Source organism: Cervus elaphus, chromosome 29 (genome assembly GCF_910594005.1).
Source record: "Cervus elaphus chromosome 29, mCerEla1.1, whole genome shotgun sequence".
Lineage (NCBI taxonomy): Eukaryota > Metazoa > Chordata > Mammalia > Artiodactyla > Cervidae > Cervus > Cervus elaphus.
Window position 1 is genome coordinate 9,084,602 of NC_057843.1, and position 16,051 is coordinate 9,100,652.

Below are 16,051 nucleotides of genomic sequence, written 5' to 3' on the forward strand. Positions count from 1 at the left end.
ATGTAAATAGTGTTCCCTGCTAAGCCAAGTAGCGTACCCTCATGACGTTTCTTTTCACACTTTTGTTATGTTTTCTGTTGGGGAGTGAGGTGTAACTGTGTAATTTCCCCGTACCCTCTGCTGGCCACAGCGTGCAGAACTTTCTGCTGTGTCATTTATGTCTGACGGTCTGTCAGCTCGGTGTTTTCCTCAGGACCCCGCCCTCCTCAGACCCCCTCGGCCGCTCACTCTGGATTGGCTGTTGGATTTGCCTTGTTCACTGTAGACGGTCCACTCTGCCTTGCTCCTCTTACCTGCTCTGGCCTGCATCCCGTGTCTGTCTGCTCGCCCGTCTTCCAGCAGCTTTCTGAGAAGCCCTGCAGTTCTGAAAATCAGAATATCATGGCACATTGTGTGGGTATAGAATTCTGGACTGAACATTATTTGCTTTCAGAATTTAGAGGATGTTGCTCTACTGTCTTCTGATATCCATTGGTACCCTTCTTATTTCTCTCCATGACACATATTTATTTTCTTTATTTTGTCTTAAAGATTTTTTAGAATCTTCTTATCCTTAGATTTCTAAAATCTTGTGGAAATGTCAATTTTTGCATATTTTTATTCATCAGACTCTTGCTAGGCCTCCCAGTGTGAAGATTCATGTTATTCTATCAGTTCTGAAAAATTACTTTTTATTCTTTGATTCTTTTTTTTTTTCTCTTTAATCTGGAATCATTAGGTAAGTGGTGGACATCAGGTTATTCCTCAGATTTTTCTTATCTTTTGTCTCCTATTTTGTTCTTCTTTTGGGGAGATTTTCTTGATTTTTAAAAAAATTTTCTTGACTTTTATCTTCCAATTTTTCTGTTAATTTTGAGTTTTGCTCTCATATTTTTAATTTCCCTGAGCTATTTTTCATCAGCTGATTGTCCCTTTTTATTTATCTTTATCTTTAAGTAGCATCTTCTTATTTCATGGATTCCATACATGTCCCCTTGTCTCTGAATGCATGTCACGAGACGTACAGGTTGTTTTCTGTCTTTGTCCCCGGGCTCCTTTTCTCTCAGTTTTGACTCGTTTCTTCGGTGCCGGGGGAGGTCCGCACTGTCCGATGCTCCTTCGCTCTGCGCTTTAAGAGTCCGTCAGTGAGCAGCAGATCGAGGGCCCTGTCTGCCTAGCGGCAGCGCTCAGCGCCTGAGTTGTGCTGTGGAGTGGTCATGGCGAGTTGGCTTTTTCCTTAGGGAACCCCCGGATGGATGTCAGAATTCTCGCAGGTCTTTTCTTCAGCGGTTCGGTTCCTCCGGAAAGGCACTCTTGCCCCAGGGGGCGCCTGGGGCGGGAGGACCCTGCACGCATGCAGTCCTCTGCCGCCTTGGGTGGCTGTCTTCCCTGCCCTCCAGCCGCGGCCTAGGTGAGCCACTGAAGCTCAGTCTCCCTGAAAGAGTAAGCCTGTGTATCCTCACACGTTTTTATTTTAGGGGGAAAAATTGTCTATTCCTCATTCTGTAAGTGGATAGGGACATTCAGCTAATAGTTACTAAAGGAAAGAGAGTTAGAAACTGAGAGAAAGCCCTTTCGAATCAAAAGAAAACTTTTGTTCAAAATTTAACAACCCTTTTCCTCATTTATCAGTTCCAAACTGTAAACTGTTCTATCTCAAAAGACTTGGGTAGAGGTGTTGTTTTCATATCCTGGCCCCAGCATTTTTCTGATTCTAAAACAAAAAACCAAAATCTTGCTTTATTTGCTACTCAGATTTACTTCCTTATATGAAGTGTCTTTAAACAGGGTTGGTCTAGAAATAATCTAAACTGTAAGTTGTGCCTGGCCTCTCCTGTGGACTTCCTCTTCCTGCTCCCCATCCTCTTGAGTATCTCCTACTCCCACCTTCAGAACATGAACCTGGTAAGACTGAAAAAACTCCCACTTCGAAGTGAAGGAGTTTGTGTATTTTTCATTACTCTTCTTTCCCTCGGCTCTAATGAAAATGAAAGTCGCTCAGTCGTGTCTAACTCTTTGCAACTTCATGGACTGTAATTCTCTAGTCCAGAATACTGGAGAGGGTAGCCTTTTCCTTCTCCAGGGGATCTTCGCAACCCAGGGATTGAACCCAGGTCTCCCGCATTACTCAGCTGGTAAAGAATCCACCTGCAATGTGGGAGACCCCGGTTCTGTTCCTGGGTTGGGAAGATCCACTAGAGAAGGGATAGGCTACCCGCTCCAGTATTCTTGGGCTTCCCTTGTGGCTCAGCTGGTAAAGAATCAGCTCTAATATTCACCTTTGTTATGAATTTTAGCACAACGCAGTCGCTGAGCTCCTCGGTTGTCTATAGCATGTCTTGAAAATGTGCAGTTCCGGGGTGGGGTTACAAAAAAAAAAAAAAAAAGAAAATGTGCAGTTCCTAACTCAGCCCATAGTGGTGTGTGAGTGGGTTGCAGAAAGTACTCGGAGCATCCAGAAGTACACTGTTGTTGCTGTGAGCCCAGCGCGGAAGCCTCTTAGGCTGATTCCTGTAGCCGGCCAGCCGCCTCTTGTGTGTGTTCTCCATGCACACGTGGGGGGCCATGGGTCATGTCTCTGGCCCTGGCTCCATTTTCCTCTCCTGCAGAAAGAATGCGCGGTGTTCTGCTGGAAGACAGGAGCCTCACCTGCTGCAGATGTGCCTTTCTCAGAATTATCATTGCTTCGTTGGGAGAGATGCGTGGACACTAGTCATGATGCCGAAGTGGAAATGGTCATGAGCTGAGTGACAAGAGAGTCTCCTCTTTAGTCTCAGGGCACCCTTGTGGCCCCAAGCCAAGCTTCTAACTTCTCTGGTCCTGAGTTTAGATGGAGGCATTGGCAGGGTCATTCCAGGTGAGAACAACTATGAGTAGATGAAACATATACCCCAAGTTACAGGGGGAATAACCTAAGAGCATGAAGCATCTTTTTCATCGTTGTGGATCATACTTACCCTATGCAGTCGGATAGTGAACTTGAGAATAATATTTGATTTGCTTCTTTCCTTTAACCTTCATATCCTGTCAGACATCACCAACTCTGTTGATTTTGTATGTTTAACAAAGCTACTGCATTCTTCCTGGTTTTCCATGTTTACTGATGTCCTGATCATGATTGCCCCTGAATTTCTTTCGGAACTGGCCTCCCTGACCCCAGTTTTTCTTCTTTTCAGAGTGTCCTGTTGTCATCTGTTCTCTCAAAATCTCTCTCTTGTAGCATCAGCGTCTTCTCAGTCATCACCTACGTCCCCCCCACACACACTCCCTCACTGACTCCCTATGACCAGCACACCAGAGCCTCCACCAGCTCGCCCTGCTGTCTGTCCCTGGTGGAAATGCCTGCTTCTCCGAGCTGCAGAGCACCGCCCCGCACCAAGGACGACCCCCTGCGGCCCCGGGCAGCTTCTCCTCCCACGTCTTCATGCCCCCACATCACCACCTCCACTTTCTTTTTTTTTTTAAAATATGGACCGCTTCATGAATTTGCGTGTCATCCTTGCGCAGGGGCCATGCTAATCTTCTCTGTATCGTTCCAATTTTTTAGTATATGTGCTGCCGAAGCGAGCACCGCCTCCACTTTCATTGCCCTTGCCTGCTCCGCCCTGCCTGTCCGAGTCCTTCCAGTGCAGCTCTAGTCCTGCTTCCTGCCATCGAGGAAGTAAGAGGGGACACACAGTTGTTCAGTTGAGCAAGCACTGGACTTAAAGTCCTGGCTCATTCATGTCAGCAGGCTTTGACTAAACGCCTCTTTGCTGGGCACTAGTGATGCAGCCGTGGCAAAGCAGACAGGGACTGCTGCCCTCGGGGCCTGCGTCACAGCTGCACCTTCAGGAAAGGATTCCTCGCGGCGGCCTCTCTCTTCACCCGCCTCTGCAGCCGTTTGAATTTGCTTTCCCTAAGGTGCCGCCTTAGCGAGGCACCTCTTCATTTTCCTCTTCATCGTGTCTGTCTCACTTCTCTCTTTAACTTTTTTTTTAATTTTAAGATTTTTTTTTTTCCACGTGGACCATTTTTGAAGTCTGTATTAAACTTGTTACAATATTATTTCTGGGTTTTTTTGGTTGTTGTTGTTGTTTATGTTTTGGTTTCTTGGCCATGAGTCCCGTGTAATCTCAGCTCCCCAGCCAGGGATAGAACCTGCACCCTTGCACTGGAAGGCGATCTCAACCACTGGACCACCTGGGGAGTCCCTGTCTTACTCATTTATTTACCCCATTAGACCATGGCCATGACTTCTGTTCATTCATAGGCCCTAGCCCACTGTCTCTAATAGTTGCTTCCTAAGAAGCTAGATAACTGTGAGTTAATTGGTATAATTAAATGCTTAGATAGGCTGAACTTTTTTTTTAATACTCATGGGAATCCAAATGTATCATTTTAGTTACAGGTTAATTTTCCTGTTTCTTAATCAATAACTGTACATAAGAATTGTTAAGCTTCTGGTTACTGCTTTAAAAATTACATTAGCAAAAAAAATAAAATAAAATTACATTAGCAAAGAACAGAAGAATGAAGTAGTGACGTGACAAAATCTTGCTAGACATTGACAGAAATATTGGGAGTTCATCAATTTTGTATGTATCTGAAAGTTTCCATAATACAAAATCTGCCAAAGAACCCACTAGTTGTAATATTCTTTAATGTTTATTTCACTCTGCTCAAAGAATAGTTGAATTATTTTCGTGGTAGGTCAAAATGTCATGGTCATTCTTCAAGTGCAAGGTTGTTAGCGCCCAGTTTATTTTTGTCATAATGTGTCCTAGTTTGCTCCTCCCTTAAATCCTTTCAATAAGTCTTCTTGTCATCTATGTTAATATTAATAGAAATCAAGGATGGAAGCCAGTGGAGACAGGGAATAAAGGTGGATGAAGGATGCATGCCACCAGAGAATAGGTATTTTGATTCTTTCACTGAATGTAATTTGCCTGTTCTCTGAGCACTTCCTTCCCCCGTACCTGGAGTTCTGCCACGGTCCTTACTTACAGTTCATCCTCCTGATGGCGTGGCACAGAGACGAGGTGTAGAGACAGCAGAGTCCTTGGTTCCTCCTGAGTCCACTGTCCTCTGCCTGTCTGTGCCTGCTTGGGAAATCTAGATCTGGGAGTAACAAGCAGGAAGAAAGATATAGGAGCATAGGGTAACTCATAGGTTTTTGCCATCATTTGGGCTCTGGCAAAAAGACTTTAGTCCCAGAGTGGGAACAAGTTCAAAAAATGGTGGTTTTATCATCAGACTTAGGAGTGGAATGCAAAACTTTTCCAGGCCTACAGTATCCAGATATGATTACTGATCCACAAGTGCAGGAAACCCTGGCTCAATTCCTGGGTCGGGAAAATCCACTGGAGAAGGGATAGGCTACCCACTCCAAGATTCTTGGGCTTTGCTTGTGGCTCAGCAGGTCAAGAATCTGCCTGGAATGCGGGAGACCTGGATCTGATCCCTGGGTTGGGAAGATCCTCTGCAGAAGGGAAAGGCTACCCTCTCCAGTATTCTGACCTGGAAAATTCCATGGGCAGTATAGTCCATGGGGTTGCAAAGAGTCAGACACGACTGGGCGACTTTCACTTTCATTTTCCATGAGTGAAAGTTGTTTTCAGACTGAAGTTTACCCTTGTCCGTGCAGTGAAAAGTTCAGAGGGAATTGTCTTTGACTTGTGAGTTACTCACTGTGTGAAGTCTCAGAGGTTTGTCTCACCAGCCCAGGGGACTGAGGTGTCGTTGGCTTCCTGAGCTTACTCCTAAAGCTGTTCTGTGTGCTGCTGGGGAGGGAGTTCCTCCGATTTATGACTTGTTCCTCTGGTCCCCCGTCCCCCAAGCTCTTTATTTGCTCATTTCTCTGCTATCTTTGGGTTCCTTTCCTTATCTTCACTGTGCATTTTCAGCTTATTCATAGGACAGAGTCATGACTTGTCAGGCATTTAATACATCTCTTACTTCCTTTTCACGTTGGAGGGACAGTGTTGTAAGTTGGCTTCATTTCAGTGGCTCCCTTGCAAGATGCGATGTTTTCTTTACCACTCTTAGTCTATGACCAGCAGGGTCTCTTGTGGGGCTATGATGAAATCCACGATCCATAATAGAAGTGCTTTTATCTTTTAGGCAAACTTGTTTGGCTGGTAGTTAGGATTCTTGAGTTACTGATCACAGGCTTCAAACATCCAGGATCAGATTAGAAGGACAATGGATGTTCTATTTATTAGAAGGGGCTTGGCATAGTTCAGTGAGTATTGATTCTGTCAAAAGCCAGAAAACTTAGGTGCAAATCCCAGTTCTGTCACTTAACCCTCTGTGTGACTTTGAGCGAGTTGTAGGGTTTTAGAACAGAAAGGGACCATCTAGTTCTCCCCTTAACTTTCAGAAAAGGAAACCAGAGTCTGTAGAGGTTGGGCTCAACCACAGGCTGGGTGAGAGGATTCCATTCTTCACTTGTGGTTGAGGGACTACACTGTTATCTGGCTACTTAATTGCCCTTTGCTTCTGCTTCCTCATCTGGACAGTATGGATGAAATTGTGTGTGTGTGTGTGTGAGAGAGAGAGAGAGAGAGAGAGAGCATTTCATTCAGACAGAAAGCAAATGTAAAGAGTGTCATTATCTTTCAAATGATAGGAAGTAAGTACAAACAAATAACCTGGATCATATTCATTTTCTTCTACTTTAGCATATGAGAAATTGAGTTTGGGGTGCAGTTGTGTGAGTCTTCAGTCTTTATTCCCACCTTACTTCTCTTTCTGTAGGATGAGGCCAGATTAATCTGTGATATTAGGAAGAATTCACTTAAGTTTTTGTGTGTTCTAGCATTCTATTTTTAGTAGCAGTTATGTACATGAAATGTATTTGTCTCTATTTTGCTGAGTTTGTGATACTAAAATGTAGCAGACCTCTGCCACAGATCCAGCAGGGCCACTACGTCAGCATAGGCAGAGTGCAGAGAGGAGAGTTGGACAGATTTGTTGTCCACATGCTTTGTTACTGGGTTCTGCTGAGCGCTCGCCTTGGGAAGTGTTGGGGGGAGGCTGTGGGGGGCAAGGACAAGAGGGCAGTGGCCTTTCCTTTTGAGGCTCGTGTCACCTTAAGAATGTGCACTTTACTCTCAACCTGCACGTGTAGATGAACTCCATCCCATTGTTTTAGTTAACCATGACCAAGAGAAACCCAGTTTACTCATAACAGCGTTTGCAGTCCCACTGACATTGTGTCATTGTTGACACTGCATAGAACTCTGCAGTGACAGCCGGTTGCATCGGTGTAGTTTAGTGACAGTGTTGTGTTATTTGTCGCTCAGTCCTGTCTGGCTCTTTGCAGCCCATGCACTGTAACCCGCCAGGCTCCTCTGTCCACGGGATTCTCCAGGCAAAAATACTAGAGTGGGTAGCCACTCCCTTCTCCAGGGAATCTTCCCACCCCAGGGATTGAACCCAGATCTCCTGCATTCCAGGCGGGTTCTTTACTGTTTGAGCCAGCAGGGAAGCCCAGTTTAGTGCAGGGTCACTCTTCAATTGGCCAGTGCCTTCATACGTTTCCAGTGTCAAAGCAGCCGCGAAACCCTAAGGCTCGTACCGAATAACAGACTCTTACTAGGTAATGTGCCTGCACCCAGGGTCTCGCTCTGTGGCAGTGACAGTGTCAGCAGAAAATGTAATTTAAACTAAAACTAAGACAAACAGAAATCTTAAAGAACAGAGGTAACAAATGGAAGAACGGTGTGGGGTAGCAGATGAGTACAGGCTTGCTGCAGACCTGGGTCTCAGTCTTGACTCAGCCCCGTGAGTTCTCCGACCTTCAGCAGGAATTTTGCCAGCTTTCCAGGAGGCAGGTGGTGACAGATAGCCCAGCCAAGACTACCTAGACTCCAATTTGGAATAGGTTCCCTCTTCAGCTTTGTTGGAAGTTACCCTACGTTGGGGAAAAAGAACCTACTTTTCCCAATAAAATTTCTAAGATCCATGTTCAAACCCATACTCCTTGAACACTGTCCTCTGACCCCATGAGCTGACTTCTCCTCTCCTGGCCCCCTTGCATGCTCAGGTGCATGCGGAGATCTTCTTCTGTTCACTGCACCCTAGCTGAGAGTGGCAGTGGGTGACACCAAACAGCTGTGGGCTGCTTGCCCATTTGGCTTTGGCTCAAGTATTTGTGCTTCTTCCTGCATACTTCCTCTGGGCTAGCCACTCACCTGTGCATTTCGGATCCCATCAAAGATGGACTTCCATAAGCCAGGCACATGTGGTGGGAATGACCTGGAATCTTTCATAGCAGCTGTAGAATGCAGAGTAAGGTGAGTAGCAGAGCCAGACTGGAGAAAAGTTAAAACAAGAGCAGACAGGTCCATTCATCTCCCCAGCAACTGCCAGGCTTCTGGGGCTTGAAGGGAACTGTTTATCCTGTAACGTAAAAGCAACAACACTGAAATGCTTCAGGCGTGAACACACGTTTTGAAGTCTTGTCAGTTTTACTGAGACTATCTTACACTGATAACGTATTCAAATACAGTTAACAGTATAAAACATAAATGCAGGTCTGTCGTATATTTATCTAGGCCTACCATTTTCTGAATTTTTTTCTTCTGTCCAAATAGTAGAATAGATTCTAAATGCACTGAAACTTAAAATATGGACAAACAGAAAACCTTTCTCAAATCCTGTAGTTTATTCAAACAAATCTTATACATCATGCTCCACTTATTTTCTAAAAAAATAGGAAGAGTCCTCATCTCTAATTTCTTTTCTGTAAAAGTGTTTTTAGGTACAAGCTCTCACTTTCTTACAATACATGTGTGATGGAAGGGGCAGCTTTCCTTAGAGTAGAAAGTGAGGCGCAGGCAACATGTGTAACTCAGCACAGATAATCCCTAACCAAACGAACAGCCGAGGAGAGGGGAGGGTTTTCTCACTGAGGCAAGCCTTTGGGGGTGGGGTGATGGTTGTTTTCCTAATATCAAATAATTGCTTCTTGTGCATAATTTGGGAAAACCATTATTTTCTGAAAAAAGCTAACACTAGAGGGAGCTACTGAGCAGTGACTTATTCACAGCCCCCAGACCCCCACCATATTAGTTGCAAAAGTAATTTATAATGATGTGGAAGGGTTTCAGTTTTCAGCAGCTTACTGCCAAAGGACTTCTCCTAAATACCCACCCAGCACAGCTTTCGAATTTCCTGGTTGACTTTTCATAAATCAGGAGTCCCAGCTGCAAGCTTGAGTGATAATAAGAAATTTTATTTTTTCTCTTCTTTGATAATTTCCATTTTATGGTTTTCTTTTATAAATATATATCAGTTGAAAGTATACCTTCATATTGACTTTTCCTTTTTGAACCACCTGCTATTTAAAAGCTGGTTAAAAAAAAAAATGTTAGCCATACTACCTCCTTCACTGGTTATGTGTGGGGCAAATGGATGTGGGAAGGCCTGAAAGCCATCTTTAAATAAGGCCTTGGTGCTGACCACTATGCTGCTCTCAGTATTCTAGTCCTACACACATGCACACACTTTAGTGGGCTTTGAAAGCTTTACCCAGATCACATATGCTCTAGGAGAAGTTGATCAATATACAGAAACCTACATTTCTATACACTAGTAATGAGCAATGAGAAAGAGAAATTAAGAAACAGTCCCACTTATAACTGCCTGAATAAGAATAAAATACCTAGGAACTTTATAACTAGAATAAATTTAACCAAGGAAGTGAAAGACCTATAGTCTAAAAACTATAAAACATTGATGAAAGAAGCTGAAGACAATACAAATAAATGGGAAGATATACTGCACTCATGAATTGGAAGAATTAATATTGTTAGAGTCTTTATACCACCCAAAGCAATCTATAGATTTAATGCAACCACTCTCAAAATACAGAACTGTAACTAGTAATCCTAAAATTTCTGTGTATCTACGAAAGACCCCAAATGGCTAAAACACTCTTCAAAAAAAACAATGAAGCTGAAGGTATCATGCTCCCTGATTTCAGCCATACTACAAACTGTAGGACTGTAGTCATCAAAACCAGTATGGTATTGGCACAAACACAGACACATAGATCAGTGGAACAGAATATAGAGCCCAGAAGCAAAACCATGTTTATATGGTCAATTAATTTATCACAAAGGAGCCAAGATTATACTATACACTGAGGAAAAGACAGTCTCATCAATATTGTTGGGAAAATTGGTTAGCTGTGTGCAAAATAATCAAACTGGACTACTTTCTTACACCAGATACCAAAATAAACTCAAAATTGATTAAAGACTTAAATGTGAGACCTAAAGACTAAGTAGAGTAGCAGCTGTTGTTTTGGCTTAATTCATCATTTATAGCTTTAACACATTTTAGGATGACTGAGATTCTTCTGACATTGATGTGTTAATGCAGATTTCTTCTCTCCATCAGAAACTGAAAAGACATTAGTTACAATTGTCCCATTTTGTAATTACCAAATAATTATGAATTTCTCTGTGACTGAAAGTATGCTACTAGTTTACTGTTTCTTTAAATTGTTAGAAATAACCAAAAGATGTCTTTGGAGCTTTTTATCGTGATGATGAAGCGCTAGGAATAAAAGTGAGTTTCAGATATCTTTGATCCCGGGCATCTATGATTTAGATTTCTTTTCTGTATCTCTGACTCAGAGGTTCTCTTTTTATTTTGAATAAAATATTTGTGTGCTAATACGCTCAGACTGCAGTAATCTACATGACTCAGGCGTGCTTTTGTCTTTAGAAAGTCTCTGTTGTTGTGAGTTTTACTGTTGTCATTTGGATAGGAATTATGTTGCCTGCTATAACCAGACACGGGTTCAAAGCTTTCACTGAGATCAGTAGAACCACTATTGACTGGTTTAGACTCTCCCTGGCAGGTCTGAACTAAATACAGAAGGTCCAGGAGTTGTTTTTGTCATTACAACAACAGTAATAATAATGCCTTATTTTTTATGGCGCTTTTGGGTTAGCAAGTACAGTCTCAATATTGTTTCATTCTACATCATGAGATACCAACTCTGAGAGGTGGGCAGGGCAGGTGTTGAATATGAGGACGATTCAGAGATTTTATTACTTTGTTGAGGATTCAAACAAGTGTCAGGACCTGTGCCGTAAAACAGGGATTTTGATTTGAACTCAGCAGCATCCGTGCTGTAGTTCAGCCTCCTGGTGCTGCAGATTGACCTAGGGGAGCTGTGCTGAGGGTCAGAGGGAGACCGAATCAACCTCAGTTCACACCTTGGTGCTGTTTCTCGTGGTTGGGTCTTACTGTCAACATTGCTGTCAGGGAGGGATCCCCCCAAAGATGTTCCTCAAAACACGAGACCGTGTTAATAGATATTTGACGGTGGGAGTTGATGATTGTCATGTCACATGTTTGAATACATTTGGGAAACACCTGATGAAACATATAATTATGTAAGTTTTTATATGTAGTTTTAGTTTATATGTTTTATGTAGTTTTTTTTACTGCATTCTTAAAATTCTTTATGTGGTAATAAACATATTTTGAAGATATATCTTCAAAGCTTCTGTTACTTATTTGACTGTGGACACCTCTTTTTGAAAAACCACCTGTTTATACCTCTTGCAGAAAGTTGAGGAACACTGCTCTAGGTCACTAAAAGAAGAAATTACCCATAAAGAAGTCTAGGCAGAGCAACAGATTTTTATGGTCTACCTGAAGTTAAACAAGTTAGTTTTCTAGAACTTTCCTATGTCCTAAACATTGTATGCTTAGAGGAAAATTTATTACCAGGATACAACTAAACAAATAGGACAGCAGTGGACAAGGCATGCCTCACTCACTGGGTCTTCTGTATAACAGAGAATTACAGTCATTTCTTTTCCTGTTCTGTTTTCTGGAGTGTGATTTGATAGCCAAGTGAATATTAGGATGGAGGCTGTAATGTAAGTTTGAAAGGTTCTGACTCACTGGATTTCTTACAGATTGTCTTCACTCTGGTGGAAATTAACCAAATCAAAATTGCCGGCAGCTCCGTCTGGGCGGGGGACAGCACCTGTGCCCCTCACCTGCCTGCGGCCCTCTGACTTCAGAGGGGAGCCCTCCTGCAGGCTGCCCAGCACCTAGTTTTTGCATCCAGTTCCGTAGAAGTCTTATCAGTGCGAACAGGCTGCTTCATGCACTCAGTGGTCATTAGATACGCTTTGCAGCCTTAGAAACCTTCCATCTCATTCTTTTCTGAGCCCACTATTTCTCCAGATCGCTGAGCTCTTTTACCACTCGGCATCCCAAGTCATCAGCTAATTCTCTTTATGGAGTATCTTTACCTTTCTTCTGTGTGGATAATAGTTTTGCTTAAACCACAACTGGCAATTAAAGGAGTGTCTCTATTTTATTCACCCATACAAATTCTATGTTCAGTTGAAAGGAAGGAATGGTAGGCAGTGTGAAAAGGATTCAAGTAATATTTGTGGATGGGGCCTTTTTCGTTGGTTTTTGTGACTGTCATAATATTTGAAACTCCCTATCATAGACTTGAATTTTAAAAACTGTAGGATCACCTTAATTTTAACTTTACCAATTTAGGTATGCTTTGGGAGTCTTGATTTTTTTTTTTTTTTTTAATAAGTAGTGACTGAAGTGTGTCATGAAGTTACAAGGTAAAGACTTTCTTTTACTTAAGGTGACATTGATTGTTGAAAATGTTTGTTGGCACCTTTAGAAGGGACCCTTTCTACCTCTTGATTATAGCAGCTGAGAAAGAAAGCATACGGGAGTGAGCCAAGTTCTTTGCAACCAGGTCAGAGGAATTCTGTGAGCTTACTTGGCTGAGGAGGAAGCTTGATAACCCCTAGCCCGGTGGGTCTGGTGATATTTTTTTCCTTTGATATTAGCACTTTACCCCCGTCCAAGTGATTGTTGTTGCTGCTGTCGGGTGCGTTAATCTTAGACTTTCTCACTTTTAAAATCAAGAAACTTGAATTTTCTGATTCTCTAAATGAATGCCCACTTTTTAAGTGGGCAGAACATTGACCCTCTGTAAATATTTGGAAATGTGTGATGTGCTTTTTCTGACTTCCACCTCCTTTATCACTGTTTCTCTTCTACAGTGATGTTAAAGTTCCCATTCTGACACACACAAGAAAGCTTGTCCTGAATAAATACAGTAAATAAATGGTCTTTCTCTTCCTGAGAAGAATTCAGAGCACTTTTTGTTTTGATGTCGCAACACAAAAAATGCCATCTTAAAAATACTGGTGCAGTTGGATTTTAGTTTTGAATTCCAAAAGTCTAATTTGAAAGCATACATTATTTTTCCACTCATTTTAAAGCTAGTAATAGGGACTTCCCTGATGGTCCAGTGGTTACGACTCTGTACTTCCACTGCAGGGGGTACAAGTTCAATCCCTGGTCAGGAACTAAGATCCCACATGTAGCACAGCTGAACAAAAGCAAAAGTAATAATAGGCAAAAGGTTTGATGCTTTTTACTTCGCCATATTGCTTCAGCCTTAAGCAAATATATAACAAAGCTACTTCTTATGAGAAAACAAAAGTTCCTTTTCTTCTTAGTTAAAGGAGGTGTATGTGTGAATGTGTACAGAAGCTATATATTTGTAATTACAGATTTTAATTGGTGACAGATTACCAATCAGTGAGCATTGGTAACTTTGGTTCTTATGAGACTGTTCCTAGAAATACACCCTCACGGCTCTTGCATTGCATTTTTATTCCTGAACAGAAAAGTCAATGAAGAGAGTTATTATATTAATTGACAAACAACTGCTAGGCCACTAGCAAATCCATTTTTTAACAGTTTACATTTGTTCAAATTCCTAAATCTTTGGATGTAGTTTTCTTGTACAAAAGCTGTGCTGGACTGCGTAGCTTTCACCACACCCTGTTTGAGTTATCTTGCTTCTTGTTTCAATATGTTAATGGATACTCATTGCAATAATATTTGTTTTAAGTTTATCTTAAGTCAGATCTCCACAGGTAATAAGGAACACACTGAAATGACTCATGTTACCATGATTTGTTATAACAACATTCATTAACTCTATTTATGTTGCTGCTTTTTGACAGAGGTCCCTGAGGCTAAATGACTTGTAAACTTACTCTACTTTTATTTTTGAAGATAGACTCCTTTTTGTTTGGTTATTAAAACTAATGACCTTTCGCCATAAAAGTTAAAGCAAGTGCCGACGTTCCAGTGGATCTCTGAGTGCTTCCCTTAGCATTAGCCCATTAGGAGCTCTTGAGTGGGAAATAATCGTCTGGCACAAGACATTTGAACAGACCAGGCTCAGGAACATAATTCTTGGCTCAGAAAACTCTTGTGTCATAAATAATCATTTGGCCGGACAATTTTTAAAGACCAGCTAAAGAGGATTATATAGACACTTGCTCGTTAAAATAGTTTAGGAAATGCAAGCAAGAGTGGATACACATTTGAGGGCAGGAACTACTCGAGCTTATGCTTCTAGAAAGTCCTCAAGGCAGATCTCCAACTCTAGCAAAGTCTTGGCACGCAGCAGGCACGCCGCAGATGGTGCTAGGGTTGGAGGTGTGCGTGCACTGAGATCCACCGCCAGGGGAACATGACTGGCGAAGAAGACTGTGGAACGAGGCTAGGAGTGTCAGCATCTCCCTGGGCATGGGAGATGCCTCCCTGGGGAAGAGGTGGGCAGTGACCTGGGACAGCCTGTAAGATGGGAGTCTCCAGTGAAAAGGGGTTTATTTTGTTCAGTTGTACATATGATATATTATAACTGTATGTAATTGAGAGTGCCGTGGACTGCAAGGAGATCCAACCAGTCCATCCTAAAGGAGATCAGTCCTGGATGTTCATTGGAAGGACTGATGTTGAAGCTGAAACTCAATACTTTGGCCACCTGATGCAAAGAGCTGATTCATTGGAAAAGACCCTGATGCTGGGAAACATTGAGGGCAGGAGGAGAAGGGGACGACAGAGGATAAAATGGTTGGATGACATCACCAACTCAATGGACTTGGGTTTGGGTGGACTCCGGAAGTTGGTGATATACAGGGAGGCCTGGTATGCTGCGGTTCATGTGGTCTCAAAGAGTCGGACACGACTGAGTGACTGAACTGAACTGAATATACATTATGACATAAGTAATATCACAAGTTGTAACTACATCATATATACGTGTGATGTCTGTATACACACATGCATACAGTAGAATGCTATTTGTTGCTAATCCAGGTCATATACACTGTGGGCCGTGTGTCACACACAGAGCGAGCCTGTCCTATCCCTGTTCACGCTCAGTTGCTTGAGTTGTGTCTGCCTCTTTGTGACCTATGGACTGTAGCCCGCCAGGCTCACCTATCCATCTGATTCTCCAGGCAAGAATACTGGACTGGGTTGCTATGCCCTCCTCCAGGGGATCTTCCTGATACAGGAATCGAACCCATATCTCTGGCGTCTCCCCAATTTCAGGCAGGTTCTTTACCCACTGAGCGACCCGGGAAGCCCACCGGAAGCACTTAATTGGTGCTTGTTCCCTGTTGTGTTCAACCTGTTGATAAACTGTTAGTCTGAAGGTCGTAAAATATCACTAAACCTTATATGAGTCCCTTGTTTGCATATGGCATGCCATTTGCAAATCCCTCATAAATCCATTCTAAGACTGTCTTACTGTGAATCTGCTTTACTTCTTTCATTAATCATGAGCAACTCCTGAGGCTGCCGTGTGCCAGGCACTCTTCAATGCAGGCATATTGGAGACAGGCCTCCAGGGAACCCTGTGCAGACATGTGCCGGGAACTCAGCGCCGGGAACGCTGCATGCACTTGGAGCAACTGAGGGATCTGAAGCACACAAAGGGCATGATCATTTCTGCAATTTAGAAAGATCCCTTGGCTGCAGGAGATATGGGAAGAAGGGTGCAGGCGGGAGGGGGCAAGACTAAACAGACCCCTCAGTGGAGAGGCTGTTGTTCCAGAGGGGTCAGGAAGGCCTGGGCCAAGCTGGAGAGAAAGGAGCAGGTTTGAGTGATGCTGGAGGGCAGGATGGATGCCCCAGGACTTGGGGTCTGACTCGGCTCTCAGCTAGGCAGCCGCACGAGTGGACAGTAGTGTGGTTCCCGGGGATGAGGAGTACT

General features: G+C 43.0%; 1 protein-coding gene and 1 non-coding gene across 2 annotated transcripts in view; one reads left to right on the top strand and one right to left on the bottom strand.

Moving 5' to 3' along the window:
* PINX1 (PIN2 (TERF1) interacting telomerase inhibitor 1) overlaps nt 1-16,051 on the top strand; it is a 61,586-nt gene that overhangs the window by 25,110 nt on the left and 20,425 nt on the right. The gene's annotated exons all lie outside the window — the stretch shown is intronic.
* Nucleotides 3,442-3,550, bottom strand: LOC122686413. Its single transcript, XR_006338772.1, has one exon. It is a non-coding gene; the product is annotated as a U6 spliceosomal RNA (small nuclear RNA).